Consider the following 14,318-nt stretch of genomic DNA (forward strand, 5'->3'; position numbering starts at 1 on the left):
GGACTCGAGAAGACAAGTCTGACAATACACGAGGATTTCACTGCTGAAAGATAAACACTTTGAATAATGTGATATCCGAACTTGGGATACATAGCGTGTGAACAAGAAATGGCAGGCTAGTGCTGCGGATAAAGGCTGGAAAAATAAAAGCAGTGCAATGAACTCTAAAACCTGTGCTTTAGGAGCTACGAACTTGTCTACTCATGCAGTAACATGTTCTACCAATCTATCTGTACTGTTATTGTAGAACACAGTTGGTCATTACTTTCAACTCATTTTGAAGAACTCCGCCATGTTCTTCAGAAGATCGACATCCTTGTCTTTATTCTAACGCACGTGGACACCTGGCTCAAGCCAAGCATGCTCTCCAATTCCGTAAATATAGGCTCCATTGTCCTAAGACACCACAGAAGCAACAGATGAGGAGGCGGAGTAGTAGCATACAAACGCTTTGACTTATTACCGACCGTGCTACTCACGTCCAGTAGTAATGAAGGCAAATAAATCGAATATACGTTCGTAAATATCAAATCCGTTTATAAAATTTGCCTAATCTCTGTTCTCTACAGACTTCCGAAAGTAGGCGGGATAGCCTGTTTCAAAACTGACCTTTCAAAATTCGTTTCGACTTAGGAGAATACAAGTAATGCTGGTAATACATAAATATTCTATCCCTTCTCTTTGAAGTTCACAGGTGTAGTACCTTATTCAAATGGAACAGTATTTCAACTTGCACGTACCCATAACTCAGCCTACAGTCACACTCTCATAAATATATTTGCCACGAAATACACAAGCAAAGAAATTCGTGCCTAGAATCAGCTCACAAAATCATATTCATGTCTTACTCTCCAAGATGTCCAAGGAATAAACTATAGCTGACAACATAGTACCTGGAAGGGATAATTTGTGAGACGACTTCCATTTCATTCCTGGACTTAAAAAGACAAGCTCATGGATTTACCCCCAAACTAACACGATTACACAATAAATATGCTCCCCCAATGACTGGAAACCTGAAGTGAAGACCTGCACCTTGGTTAACGGAAGAGCTAAAACAGTTCATGAATCTCGGAGACAATGCACATAGGACTTAACAAATGACCTCCTACCATTGAAAATAAAATTGATTGCAAGCAAAACGCAATGAATCTGAGAGAAACGATAACTAAGATATGCCAATACATTAATCTAAAATGTAAAGGCCAGATGCTCTATGGAAAAGCTTGTGAGATCAAGAGAAGTATAGGTAAAGCAGAAGGTACAGCTGATCCTATTGTCCCAACCAAGGAACTAGACCAGTATTTGACTTTAGCGATAACTGTCATTGAACCCTAAACAAAACGTAGACTTACTGATTATTTCTGAGAGGTAAATGACGGTAATAACGAAAAATTCTCCCTTTAGGTGATGACGCCGTCGAAAAATCCTTCAGATTAACATTTACTGTAAAGGATGGCTTCATAGTCCAGATGATCAATCTTATTGTTGACCCACTACTGCTCTCAATAACTACTGCTCCCTAGACCTTGCAGCTCTTGCCTGGACAACACAGCAGACACACTCGTTCGTATCAAGGTTCAAATGGTTCTGAGCACTATGGGACTTAACTTCTGAGGTCATCAGGCCCTTAGAACTTAGAACTACTTAAACCTAACTAACTTATACGATAAAATTGCAGTGGTTCTTAGTTTAAAGGAGGTGCCCCCTGGAAAGTGTTGGGTATTTTTTTGTGGCAGATGGAGGCCTGCGGTATTTCTAGGGTGAGAAAGGAAGGATACGGCAGATAACAAAAGCCTCATCCGCAATAGCCACAGTCCTGCAACATACAGACTTCCTCTCGATCCGCAGATATTCGACGCTTTCATTATTTCAGTCTCCTATTGTCTCCATACAGTTTGTTTGAGAACCATGTGCAGGTGATAATGCAAGGAGTCTAAACTGTGTACTAGAGGCAGTAAAGGCAATTAAAATACAATCAACAAAAAGGAGATGATTCAGATACGTTCTATTAACGTAGATTTTATTGTTCTTTTTATTCAGACTGAGCATAGGTAAAAGTTTGAACGTACAATAAAAAGGCGAGGACACTGGATTTACGTGGCGTGAACTTCGCGACATAATTTTTTGGTGATAACGACGAAGCGGATGCGGTTTTTATGAGAAAATGTTTTATGAACGTAGCTTTAGAGACTGTGGAAGAAATAATACAGTAGAAACATAACAGTCGAACTCCACTCATGAAATGGTGGTTTTCTGCATGAGTATGAGCCTCACATGCTGTTAGTAAGGGTAGAGCCAACTGTGTTGGTATGTGCATTCATTGTTTCAGAAGAGCCCTTGCAAGTCTTCATTAGGAAGGGGAGGCGAAGTTGGCCAGGCGCCCTCTACCGGGTCGATAGGATTACGAACAGGAGACTTTGTCGATTTGTCAGTTCTCCAGCCGATTTGGTACTCTAGATGTTGATCAAGTAGGCTTGTTTCATGTGGAAGCACAACTTGTGAAATATGCGTTTATTACTTGCTCTCTCTCTCTCTCTCTCTCTCTCTCTCTCTCTCTCTCTCTCTCTCTCTCTCTCTCTCTCTCTCTCTCTCTCTCTCTCATGCGTTTGAGACGCTTTGGAATCTTAAATGAAGTTGTGCATGAAATCGCGATGGCTGGCGCGTTTGTTGACTCATAACCGAAAACGCAAGAGGTGGACAATTGAAATTACGTTTGAGTAGTTGAAGCATTATCATAAGGAATCATTCTAAACGTGCTGATCCACAGTTATAACCCGAAGAAAAAACTTCTGTCAAAAAAGTAACATGGTAAAAGTGCAATTCAGCTAAGACAGCAGTCCACTAGTGGGACCCGGACGATAAAAACTTAAAAGTTTGACGAGTTATAGCAATAGAGTCCAAGATTTAGTGTTCAAAAAGTTCTGGTGCCAGAAGAAGGAACCTTATTCATTGGTCATTTCGTTGGCGAAAGTGTACGAGCTCGGCTTCGAAATACTTCACATAGCAGATCTAGCTTCACGTGAAATTACTACCCCAAAAAAACTATTGGACGGACGGAGTTGTTCTTCGAGTGAAGGGATTTTGTGTGTAATAAACTAGAATTAAGCGGAATTAGAAACAAATTTATTACCGAAAGGAATATAAGAATTTGTATTTTCGCTATACCAAATGTGGTAAGGTCATGGGTATTATGTTCGGTAGTAAACTTCTATTAATTACAAAAAAGTTACTAACTACATTTTTGTACGAAACTTATTACTCTAATATACTGCCTGTTGTTAACTATGCCCACCATAATTGAGGAATTGGGCCTGGCGGTGTCATTGTGGAAAGCGACTAATTTCCAGTTTCCCAAATAATAATGGGCATCGAATTTATAATCACAGAATCTTAATATACTTCGGATTAGATTCTACTCTCCAGAGTTTTAACAGCGTTATTTTATTGTCCTCATTGATCTTTTGTGTTCCACCCGAAATTGTTTCAGAACCATCGGCTGTAAGCGAGTTCTCATCGTTGACTTTCGTTTCCTCTCTAGCTCTCAAAAATGTGTGTGAAATGTTATGGGACTTAACTGCTAAGGTCATCAGTTCCTAAGCGTACACACTATTTAACCAAAATTATCCTAAGGACAAACACACACACACACACACACACACACACGCCCGAGGGAGGACTCGAACCTCCGCCGGAACCAGCCGCACAGTCCATGACTGCAGCGCCCGAGACCGCTCGGCTAATCCCGCGCGGCCCTCCGCTCTCTGTGAGTTTAAACACAAATAAACAACAGAAAACAGGTGGATATGCAGTGTGGTATTGTCGATTATTAGTTCCTAGGGCTTCCAAATGTGGATCAGAGACATTTATCCCATCATGCACAAATGATTTTTCACATGTGCGTGGCTGTGGCAATATCCCAACCAATATTTTTGAATTTTCTGTTGACAGTTCGGATTTTCTGTTGGCAATATCCGTTAAGCGTTTATTTCATCATTCGTGCTCGGACAGATTGTACAACAATATAAAAATGGTGAGACATCAAAGCCATTATAAAAGGATAAAATGGTTTGCCACACTAGCAAATCCTTAAGTAGAAATAATTGGTGTTTGTATTGAAACGGCTTCGCACTGGTAGTACAAACTGTCTGCTGCCGGATGACTTGCTTCACATAGCTGTAGTAGATTATACAGGGTGTTACAAAAAGGTACGGCCAAACTTTCAGGAAACATTCCTCACACACAAAGAAAGAAAATATGTTATGTGGACATGTGTCCGGAAACGCTTACTTTCCATGTTAGAGCTCGTTTTATTACTTCTCTTCAAATCACATTAATCATGGAATGGAAACACACAGCAACAGAACGTACCAGCGTGACTTCAAACACTTTGTTACAGGGAAATGTTCAAAATGTCCTCCGTTAGCGAGGATACATGCATCCACCCTCCGTCGCATGGAATCCCTGATGCGCTGATGCACCCCTGGAGAATGGCGTATTGTATCTCAGCCGTCCACAATACGAGCAGGAAGAGTCTCTACATTTAGTACCGGGGATGCGTAGACGAGAGCTTTCAAATGCCCCCATAAATGAAAGTCAAGAGGGTTGAGGTCAGGAGAGCGTGGAGGCCATGGAATTGGTCCGCCTCTACCAATCCATCGGTCACCGAATCTGTTGCTGAGAAGCGTACGAACACTTCGACTGAAATGTGCAGGAGCTCCATCGTGCATGAACCACATGTTGTGTCGTACTTGCATAGGTACAGGTTCTAGCAGCACAGGTAGATTATTCCGTACGAAATCATGATAACGTGCTCCATTGAGCGTAGGTGGACGAAACTAAAATGAGCTCTAACAGGGAAATTAAGCGTTTCCGGACACATGTCCACATAACATCTTTTCTTTATTTGTGTATGAGGAATGTTTCCTGAAAGTTTGGCCGTACCTTTTTGAAACACCCTGTATAACCAAACCCTTCGCATGAATCAGTCTTAGTGAACAGCGTGCTAGAATCCCTACAGTAGTCCTCGAGATTAGTCTTCACATAGAGACAGAGTATCACGGCGAGGAACTTCAATTTACCAATAATTATAGATTCATTTTATTGCTTCTAACTTTCAAAATGAACGTAGTTGATATTTGTCAAAAAAATTCCATTTGTATAAGTTGAATAGTTATTTCTTTAATAACAGTCATTGAAACCTTGTGCCTTTTTTGATGTGCAACTGCTGAAGTGCTTTAGGCCGTCTCAAAAACCTCAGTGAAGGATTATAAATTCTTCATAGACATCTGTGCAGATGTCCGTTGAGATACTCGTCGAATGTCCTTGATTTGACGGGTGTGACCTGTGAGAAGTTCTCCGACGTTTCTAGTACGCTGTAAGATGCCCATTCCCGTTATGGCAACCCTTTTTACACGTAAAATATCCGCAACTACTGTAAACAGTGTATCCTTTGTTTATCCCACACATTCTAATTTTGCATTTTTGTTCCTGTGTTGAAATCAAGTTCAATCACTTTATTTGAACGCATTTCAGTCACGGTCACGCAAATAACGGATGTGTCGCACATCAGAACGATACAGGAATACTTATTAGCAGAGATACAGGGGTGGTACTTGGCCCACTGTGCCTTTTAAAACGATAAAAAAATAAAAAAAACTTCATTTTTACAAACAGCAGTTCGAATTTGCATCCCACTTCAAGTACAAACATCACTTAAGAGTAAGAATGCGTCGTCCAGAATTTATTTCACCTTCCACGATTGAGAGCCATTTCGGACTGAACATTCCTCGAAATTTTTATTGAAGTATGTCTCTCTCGTATAGACGTTATAGATGGTGCTCGTTTGTAGCAATATATCCTTCATAAGACTACGTACCCCAGTTGCAGCATGCTCTATATTCATGCAGAACGTTACAAAATTGGTTGCAATTAATCACGTGAAATTTCTATTTCAATGCGTAGCGTTGGATATTCTACGGCGTACGTAAAGCAAGTGTAGATTACATTCGAACTGTTATCATATATACAAGGGAACACACGAGAACACGAACTGCCGTGTCACTTCTAAAACTTCAAGTGACGTTGATTTCACCACAGGTGCATCATCCACTTCACACGTATCAGTTAATGTGATGATTTGAAATAGCCCTTTTATTTTACTGACAGCCAAACCTCCAGACGTCAGACCCTCAGATCGGTACCAAATGTGTGTCGATAGAATATCGACTAAAACGCCTATTTAATTCATGCTAAGTTCTGTCCTCCATGAAAACATGCGTAAACTAAACTAAAAGTAACGCCAGAACTACGGAGCACAGGAAAAGCATATCTGTGAGTGACTATTTTGAAGATCCAGCGTGGATGAGTTCGTAGAGCGTAAGGTCGTTGCACCAAATCCCACTGATGACATTCTTTTTTAAACTTTTTAAGCTTGCTGTGTGCTGTCGCCCAGTAGAATACGCATAAACGGTAATTTAGAGTGACACCAGAAGTACTGAGCACAGGAAAATCATCTGTGAATAAATGAATAAATGTGCTGAAGATCTAGCGTTGTTGAGTTGGTAGAACTTGAGGCCGTAAAAAAAAAAAAAAAAAAAAAAAAAACCTCTTGGCGTTTGTAACAATGTTCTTTTGGCAGTCTGCTTTCGCTTCGTTAGTTGAAAGTAGCAAACCTATAGAGTACGTTTGTATGGTTAGGTGTGGTGCTCTGTCGGACATGTGCGACATAAATACTACACCTATCAATACAAATTTACTCTGTAGGTTTGCTACTTTCAACTAACGAAGCGAAAGCGGACTGCCAAAAGAACATTGCTACAAACTCCGAAAAGTTATTTTTTTGTACGACGACCTCATGCTCTACCAACTCAACAACGCTTGATCTTAAGCGCATTTGTTCACAGATATGATTTTCCTGTGCTCAGTAGTTCTGGTGTTACTTTTAATTACCGTTTATGCATATTGTACTGGACAACAGCACACAGCACGAACTGAAACGGAGTTTTCGTTTATACTCTATCGACACACAACTTTTGCTACCGATCTGAGTGTCTGACATCTGGAGGTTTGGGTGTGAATTGCAAAGGGAAATAAATCCATTTGTCGTTTATGTTCGCGGCTGTAATCGCTAAGCTTTTGTAGCACATGCGTTCTCCTGTGTTGTAAGGAGAAGCCACCTGTAAAAGACAGTAGCAGAACAACCTGCTGCTGTTGCCTGCATTTGTCGACCCGTTACGCTGACGTCACTACTGACGTAACGTGTGTAGGTGACGAATTGCTCAATCTGAACGCTTGACCGACGCACGTCACAGCGTGACGGAGATTCTCGACCTCTCAGGGTAAGTTAACTACGAAGTCCGATGCTGCAGGGGTACGCCGTCTACCTGACAAAAGTGCATGCGCACGTGTACTTCAGCAGGCGCTGCCGTATCGCGAGCCTTTGGCCGCTTGCCGTGTGACTCATGTTCCCCGAATCACAGTTTCTGGATGTTCACTTCTCACTCACGGCTTTCATCATACATGTGCCTCGAGGCAGGCATTCTTTCTCGGTTGTGGAGTGCGAAGCAACGGCGACAAGTCATAAAAAAATATTTAACCGTTTGCGGTGGATACTGCTGAACTCTGTGGTGCATATTTAGTATAAAAAAATAAAAAAACTAAACACCCGATTCTTCTAAAAAATCGAACTCCCATGTGTAAAACGGCCTCAAACTTGTAACTACTTCAGAAATTAGTTAATATGTTAAATATTTCATATTAAGCATGTAAGCGAAAAAGTTTAGAAAATGTGTGAAATTATGTGTAGTCTCTTGCTAGTGATAGTGCTCTCTTTCACAGGTATTGCGTGACTAGAGTCTGGGAAGTTGTGCGCGGTGGTTTACGCTGTCTCAAGACGTATACACAGATTATAGCTGTAATTCTTTTCTTACTGTGTTGAGCCTTTCACAGAAGATTATATCTCGTAATAAGTGGATTATGATAGCATTTAAACTTTTAAATTCGATCGCTACGTACGTGCGGGAAATTAAATATTTGTAGCCGCCGGAAGCCTTTAGATAGATAAACTAGAGATGGGACTGGATTCCATATCCCCTGACAGTCGCTGAGTACTATAGATAAGCAGATGATATCATTTACTACGTAGCGAATAGAAGGAAACTTCATGTATTTAAAGATGAAAAGTTATACTTTGAAGCCTACGCAACTGTAATTCAGTATTACGTTTGGCTAACAAGAAACGAAAATTGATAGTTTAAAACAAGCACGGTCATTAGGGCATTTTCGATTTCTCTTTGATTTCGGTTAGGTCTGACGCGTTTCATGGCCAGTGAATGCCTTGTATTCTTCCATCGTGCCTAGTTGTGTTGTACCATTATCGAGGCATATGCAATATTTAGAAAATCTGAGTTTGTCGATAGATATTTAAGGCTGGAAATAAAAAATAAAAAATCCGTGTCATGTTCGAGAGTGGAATACACGTCTTGGGGATTCTTCCAATAAATCTGTCACATATTAGCCTTAAGTACGATTACTTTTATGTGGTCATTTCTCCCTAAATCGCTCCGTTCGCATACTCCCAGATATTTAATGAACGCAACCGCTTCCAGTGATAGTTGGGCAATCGTATAAGCATACAATAACGGAGTTTCATCCTGTTTATGCGCGATACTGTGCACCGATATACGTTGAGGATCAACTTCTGTACACAGTAGCATCAGTCACGAACAATCTCCCAGATCTTTCGACTTTATCCATTAGGCCATACATCGGATGTCTCTATTAAGAGTCGTCAGCTGCATTTTCTCTGGTGTTTCGGGAGATATTTGCAATTGTATGTGTAGCTGTAGTCAGCCGAAACAAGTACTGTCCATCATGTCTGTTATGCGGCTCGGTGTCAACGGAAAGCGTCGGTCCGTTTCCAGTTACGAACAAAATTATTTTTAAAGCGGAACTTTAGGTGCCTGTTCGATAAAGCGGTCCCGAATTAGTCAAGTATGAATTAACAGGGACAGTAAAACTCGAAGAATAACGAACGAATACTCCAACAGCAACTGAGCAGTGCTGCTGCTGGGCTGTAGCAGTCAGCGCGGGCCAGGGCGGTGCTGTCGCTGCTCGGCTACTGGTCATTCTTCGTGTTTTATTGTCCATATTTAATACTTCGGTAAAAACAAATGTCGGACTACACCAACCTTGGACATCTCTAACGAATGAGCCGTAAAATTCCGCAGAACCATGGACCTTGCCGTTGGTGAGGAGGCTTGCGTGCCTCAGCGATACAGATAGCCGTACCGTAGGTACAACCACAACGGAGGGGTAGCGGGAATTAGTGAAGTTCGGTGGCAGGAGGAACAAGACTTCTGCTCAGGTGACTACAGGGTTATAAACACAAAATCAAATAGGGGTCATGCAGGAGTAGGTTTAATAATGAATAGGAAAATAGAAATGCGGGTAAGCTACTACAAACAGCATAGTGAACGCATTATTGTGGCCAAGATAGATACGAAGCCGACACCTACTACAGTAGCACAAGTTTATATGCCAACTAGCTCTGCAGATGACGAAGAAATTGAAGAAATGTATGATGAAATAAAAGAAATTATTAGTCATGGGTCACTGGAATTCGAGTGTAGGAAAAGGAAGAGAAGGAAATGTAGTAGGTGAATATGGATTTGGACCAAGAAATGAAAAAGGAAGCCGCCTGGTAGAATTTTGCACAGAGCACAACTTAATCATAGCTAACTTTTGGTTTCAGAATCATGAAAGAAGGTTGTATACATGGAAGAACCCTGGAGATACTAAAAGGTATCAGATAGATTATATAATGGTAAGACAGAGATTTAGGAACCAAGTTTAAAATTGTAAGACATTTCCAGGGGCAGATGTGGTTTCTGACCGCAATCTATTGATTATGACATGTAGATTAAAACTGAAGAAACTGCAAAAAGGTGGGAATTTAAGGAGATGGGACCTGGATAAACTGAAGGAACCAGAGGTTGTACAGAGTTTCAGGGAGAGCATAAGGGAACAATTGACAGGAATTGGGGAAAGAAATACAGTAGAAGAAGAATGGGTAGCTTAGAGGGATGAAGTAGTGAAGGCAGCAGAGGATCAAGTAGGTAAAAAGACGAGGGCTAGTAGAAATCCTTGGGTAACAGAGGAAATATTGAATTTAATTGATGAAAGGAGAAAATATAAAAATACAGTAAATGAAGCAGGCAAAAAGGAATACAAACGTCTCAAAAATGAGATCGGCAGGAAGTGCAAATTGGTTAAGCAGCGATGGCTAGAGTACAAATGTAAGGATGTAGAGGCTTATCTCACTAGGGGTAAGATAGATACTGCCTAAAGGAAAATTAAAGAGACCTTTGGAGAAAAGAGAACTCCTTGTATGAATATCAAGAGCTCAGATGGAAACCCAGTTATAACCAAAGAAGTGAAAGCAGAAAGGTGGAAGGAGTATATATAGGGTCTATACAGGGGCAATGTTCTTGAGGACAATATTATGGAAATGGAAGAGGATGTAGATGAAGACGAAATTGGAGATACTATACTGCGTGAAGAGTTTGACAGAGCATCCATTGGAACTACTGATGGCCTTGGGAGAGCCAGTCCTCACAAAACTCTACCATCTGGTAAGCAAGATGTATGAAACAGGCGAAATACCGTCAGACTTCAAGAAGAATATAATAATTCCAATCCCAAAGAAAGTAGGTGTTGACAGATGTGAAAATTACCAAACAATCAGTTTAATAAGCCACAGCTGCAAAATACTAACACGAATTCTTTACAGATGAATGGAAAAACTAGTAGAAGCTGACCTCGGGGGAGATCAATTTGGATTCCGTAGAAATACTGGAACACGTGAGGCAATACTGACCTTACGACTTATCTTAGAAGAAAGATTAAGGAAAGGCAAACCTACGTTTATAGCATTTGTAGAGTTAGAGAAAGCTTTTGACAATGTTGACGGGAATACTCTCTTTCAAATTCTAAAGGGGGCAGGCGTAAAATACAGGGAATGAAAGGCTACTTATAATTTGTACAGAAACCAGATGGCAGTTATAAGAGTCGAGAGGCATGAAACGAAAAGAGTGTTTGGGAAGTGAGTGAGACAGGGTTGTAGCCTGTCCCCAATGATATTCAATTTGTATATTGTGCAGAGAGTAAAGGAAGCAAAAGAAAAATTCAGAGTAGGTATTAAAATCCATGTAGAAGAAATAAAAACGTTGAGGTTCGCCGATGACATTGTAATCCTGTCAGATACGGCAAAGGACTTGGAAGAGCAGTTGAATGGAATGTACAGTGTCTTGAAAGTGGGATATAAGATGAACATCAACAAAAGCAAAAGAAGGATAATGGAATGTAGTCGAATTAAGTCGGGTGATGCTGAGGGAATTAGATTAGGAAATGAGACATTTAAAGTAGTAAAGGAGTTTTGCTATTTGGGGAGCAAAATAACTGATGATGGTCAAAGTACAGAGGATATAAAATGTAGACTGGCAATGGCAAGGAAAGCGTTTCTGAAGAATAGAAATTTGTTAACATCGAGTATAGATTTAAGTGTCAGAAAGTCATTTCTGAAAGTATTTGTATGGAGTTTAGCCATGTATGGAAGTGAAACATGTACGATAAATAGTTTAGACAAGAAGAGAATAGAAGCCTTCAAAATGTGGTGCTACAGAAGAATGCTGAAGATTAGATGGGTAGATCACATAACTAATGAGGAAGTATTGAATAGGATTGGGGAGAAGAGAAGTTTGTGGCACAACTTGACCAGAAGAAGGGATCAGTTGGTAGGACATGTTCTGAGGCATCAAGGAATCATCAATTTAGTATTGGAGAGCAGTGTGGAGGGTAAAAATCGTAGAGGGAGACCAAGAGATGATACACTAAGCAGATTCAGAAGGATGTAGGTTGCAATAGGTACTGGGAGATGAAGAAACTTGCACAGGATTGAGTAGCATGGAGAGCTGCATCAAACCAGTCTCAGGACTGAAGACCACAACAACAACAATCGTGTTGTTTGTGACGGGAAACAAACCGACTGGGAGGAGCACACCACAGAACTGCTGAAGCGTCTTAACAGATCTCTATTTGCAATGCGAATTGTGTCAGACATAGGGGATATAAAAATGAAAAAGATAGCATACTATGCTTACTTTCATTCCATAATGTCATAAGGGATTATTTTTTGGGGCAATTCATCAAGCCAAGCCAAAGTTTTCCGCGCACAAAAACGTGCAGTAAGAGTTATATGTGGTGTGAACTCAAGAACATCCAGCGGAAGCCTCTTTAGGGAACCAGGGACACTAACTACTGCTTCCCAATATATTTATCCCCTCATGAAATTTGTCATTAAAAATATATCACTTTTTCAAACCAACAGCTCAATTCACGGAATCTATACTAGAAAAAAATAATCTTCACAAGGATTTAAAGTCACTTAGTCTTGTACAAAAATGTGTGCATTATTCAGGAACACACATTTCCAATAACTTGCCAGCAGCCATAAAAAACTTAACAACCAATGAAATTCAGTTTAAGAGAAGCCTAAAGGATTTATTGGTGGCCAACTCCTTCTACTCCATTGATGAATTCTCAGTAGCACAATTTCAGTGCAGTAATGTGTTCATTCTAAATATGTGTGTGTGTGTGTGTGTGTGTGTGTGTGTGTGTGTGTGTGTGTGTGTGTGTGTGTGTGTGTGTAAGTACAATCTGCACCTGTTCAGTGCAGTAAAGTGTTCATTGTAAATAAGTATATAGTAGATGTATTACACGTTTATTACCGTTTATTTTAAATTCAGTGCATTAGTATTTGTAAAATGATTCTTTCATATAGCATTCATTAAAAAATGACGACCATGCCACTTGGGGCCCTGTGGAATGGTACATTAGCTTATTTGTTTGAGTTGTAAATATTTGTCATGTATTGTTGTTTTTCTGACTTGTTCTACATCCTGGAGGACCTCCTCCCTACGGATCAATTGGAATGAAAGTAAATCGAATCTAATTTCCTACGACACTGGGCGTCGCGTGAAAGACGTGGCGAGTAATATTTATAGCTGACTCCAACTACATATCGAAAAAATGGAATTGCAAGTATCTGCTGAAAAACTAATGAAAATGCACCTGCCGTCTTGTAGAAGAGACACCCGGTGTACCGGTACGTACAGTCAAGGTCCCGTAACACTCCCTTGGGGTCTGCCAGAAATTACATTCACGTCTGAAGATATCTCTCCACTAAGAATGGCGTGTTGTGTTCTGTTTTCCATGAACTCTTCAATCTAGTCACAAAGGTCGACTGATTTTCGTACTTCCCGTATTTTGTGCGGAACTGCATTGAACGCTTTTTGGATGTTTGGGAATACGGCACCAACCTGGTCACTGGTATCTACTGCCTTGCGGGTACCGTGGATGGGTGTAGTGTGCTGGATTCCATACAATTGTCATTTGAGGTATCCTCGTTCATTCTTTATCATCCTTTTCCAATTGATTTGTGGTCCAATCTCTGAACACCTCAGTGTTTGTGGCGCGGTAGACTTCAGCCTTCCTTCACTTTTTCATTGTGGGTCTTTTAAATGCAGAGGAGCGACGTCTGTTAATAGAGAGGGAACTAGCCACGGATTTGCATATCAAATGTGGTTAAAAAGAGTAATTTGAAGCTTTAATAGAGGCGCGGTACTAATGTCGCTGTTTGTTGAAATAATTCTGAAAGAGTTAGAAATCCAGTTGTAATTAGATTTCAGTCTTGAGCACAAAATGTTTGCTGATCCAAGGGATTGTTATACATGGGAATTATATGTAGTTTTACCCAGAAAAGAACACAAGTCAACATGCTACCGACAGAAGTAGCTGTGGCAGAAAGGAACTGTAGATATTTCGCTTGACAGAACCACAATACAAGTTTGAAATGGGATCAATTTGTTGTAGCTGTTTAATACATCTGAGTAAAAATATTGGTGGACAGAACGGTTTGCTTAAATTAATAAAGTGACTAGTACTAACATGCAGTGCAGGCTTTCACGGTCTGCCTTTGTGTGTTTGTCGTTTTATGGGCATTAAGCGGTGATCCAAGGCATATTTGTGTATAATAAATTTTAGCATAATACAGTTGTGTGCAATCTTGAGTTTTCAACATATTTCTCTGGATAACATTTCGCCTTCCAATGCTGGAGACATCATGAGAGGCTGTAACAACTAATAAGGCAGTTACAATCTCAAACCAATTCGGCTTGCTGATCTTATTTGATATTGTAAATGCTTTCTGAGTCGTTATACCATTGATGATGTCTGCAACAGTGAAAGACGAATTGTTA

General features: G+C 40.3%; 1 protein-coding gene across 2 annotated transcripts in view; it reads left to right on the top strand.

Moving 5' to 3' along the window:
* The window catches only part of LOC126353313 (uncharacterized), a 373,943-nt gene that overhangs the window by 148,134 nt on the left and 211,491 nt on the right, over positions 1-14,318 (top strand). The window lies entirely within an intron of this gene.

The sequence above is a fragment of the Schistocerca gregaria genome, chromosome 1, assembly GCF_023897955.1.
Source record: "Schistocerca gregaria isolate iqSchGreg1 chromosome 1, iqSchGreg1.2, whole genome shotgun sequence".
Taxonomy (NCBI): domain Eukaryota; kingdom Metazoa; phylum Arthropoda; class Insecta; order Orthoptera; family Acrididae; genus Schistocerca; species Schistocerca gregaria.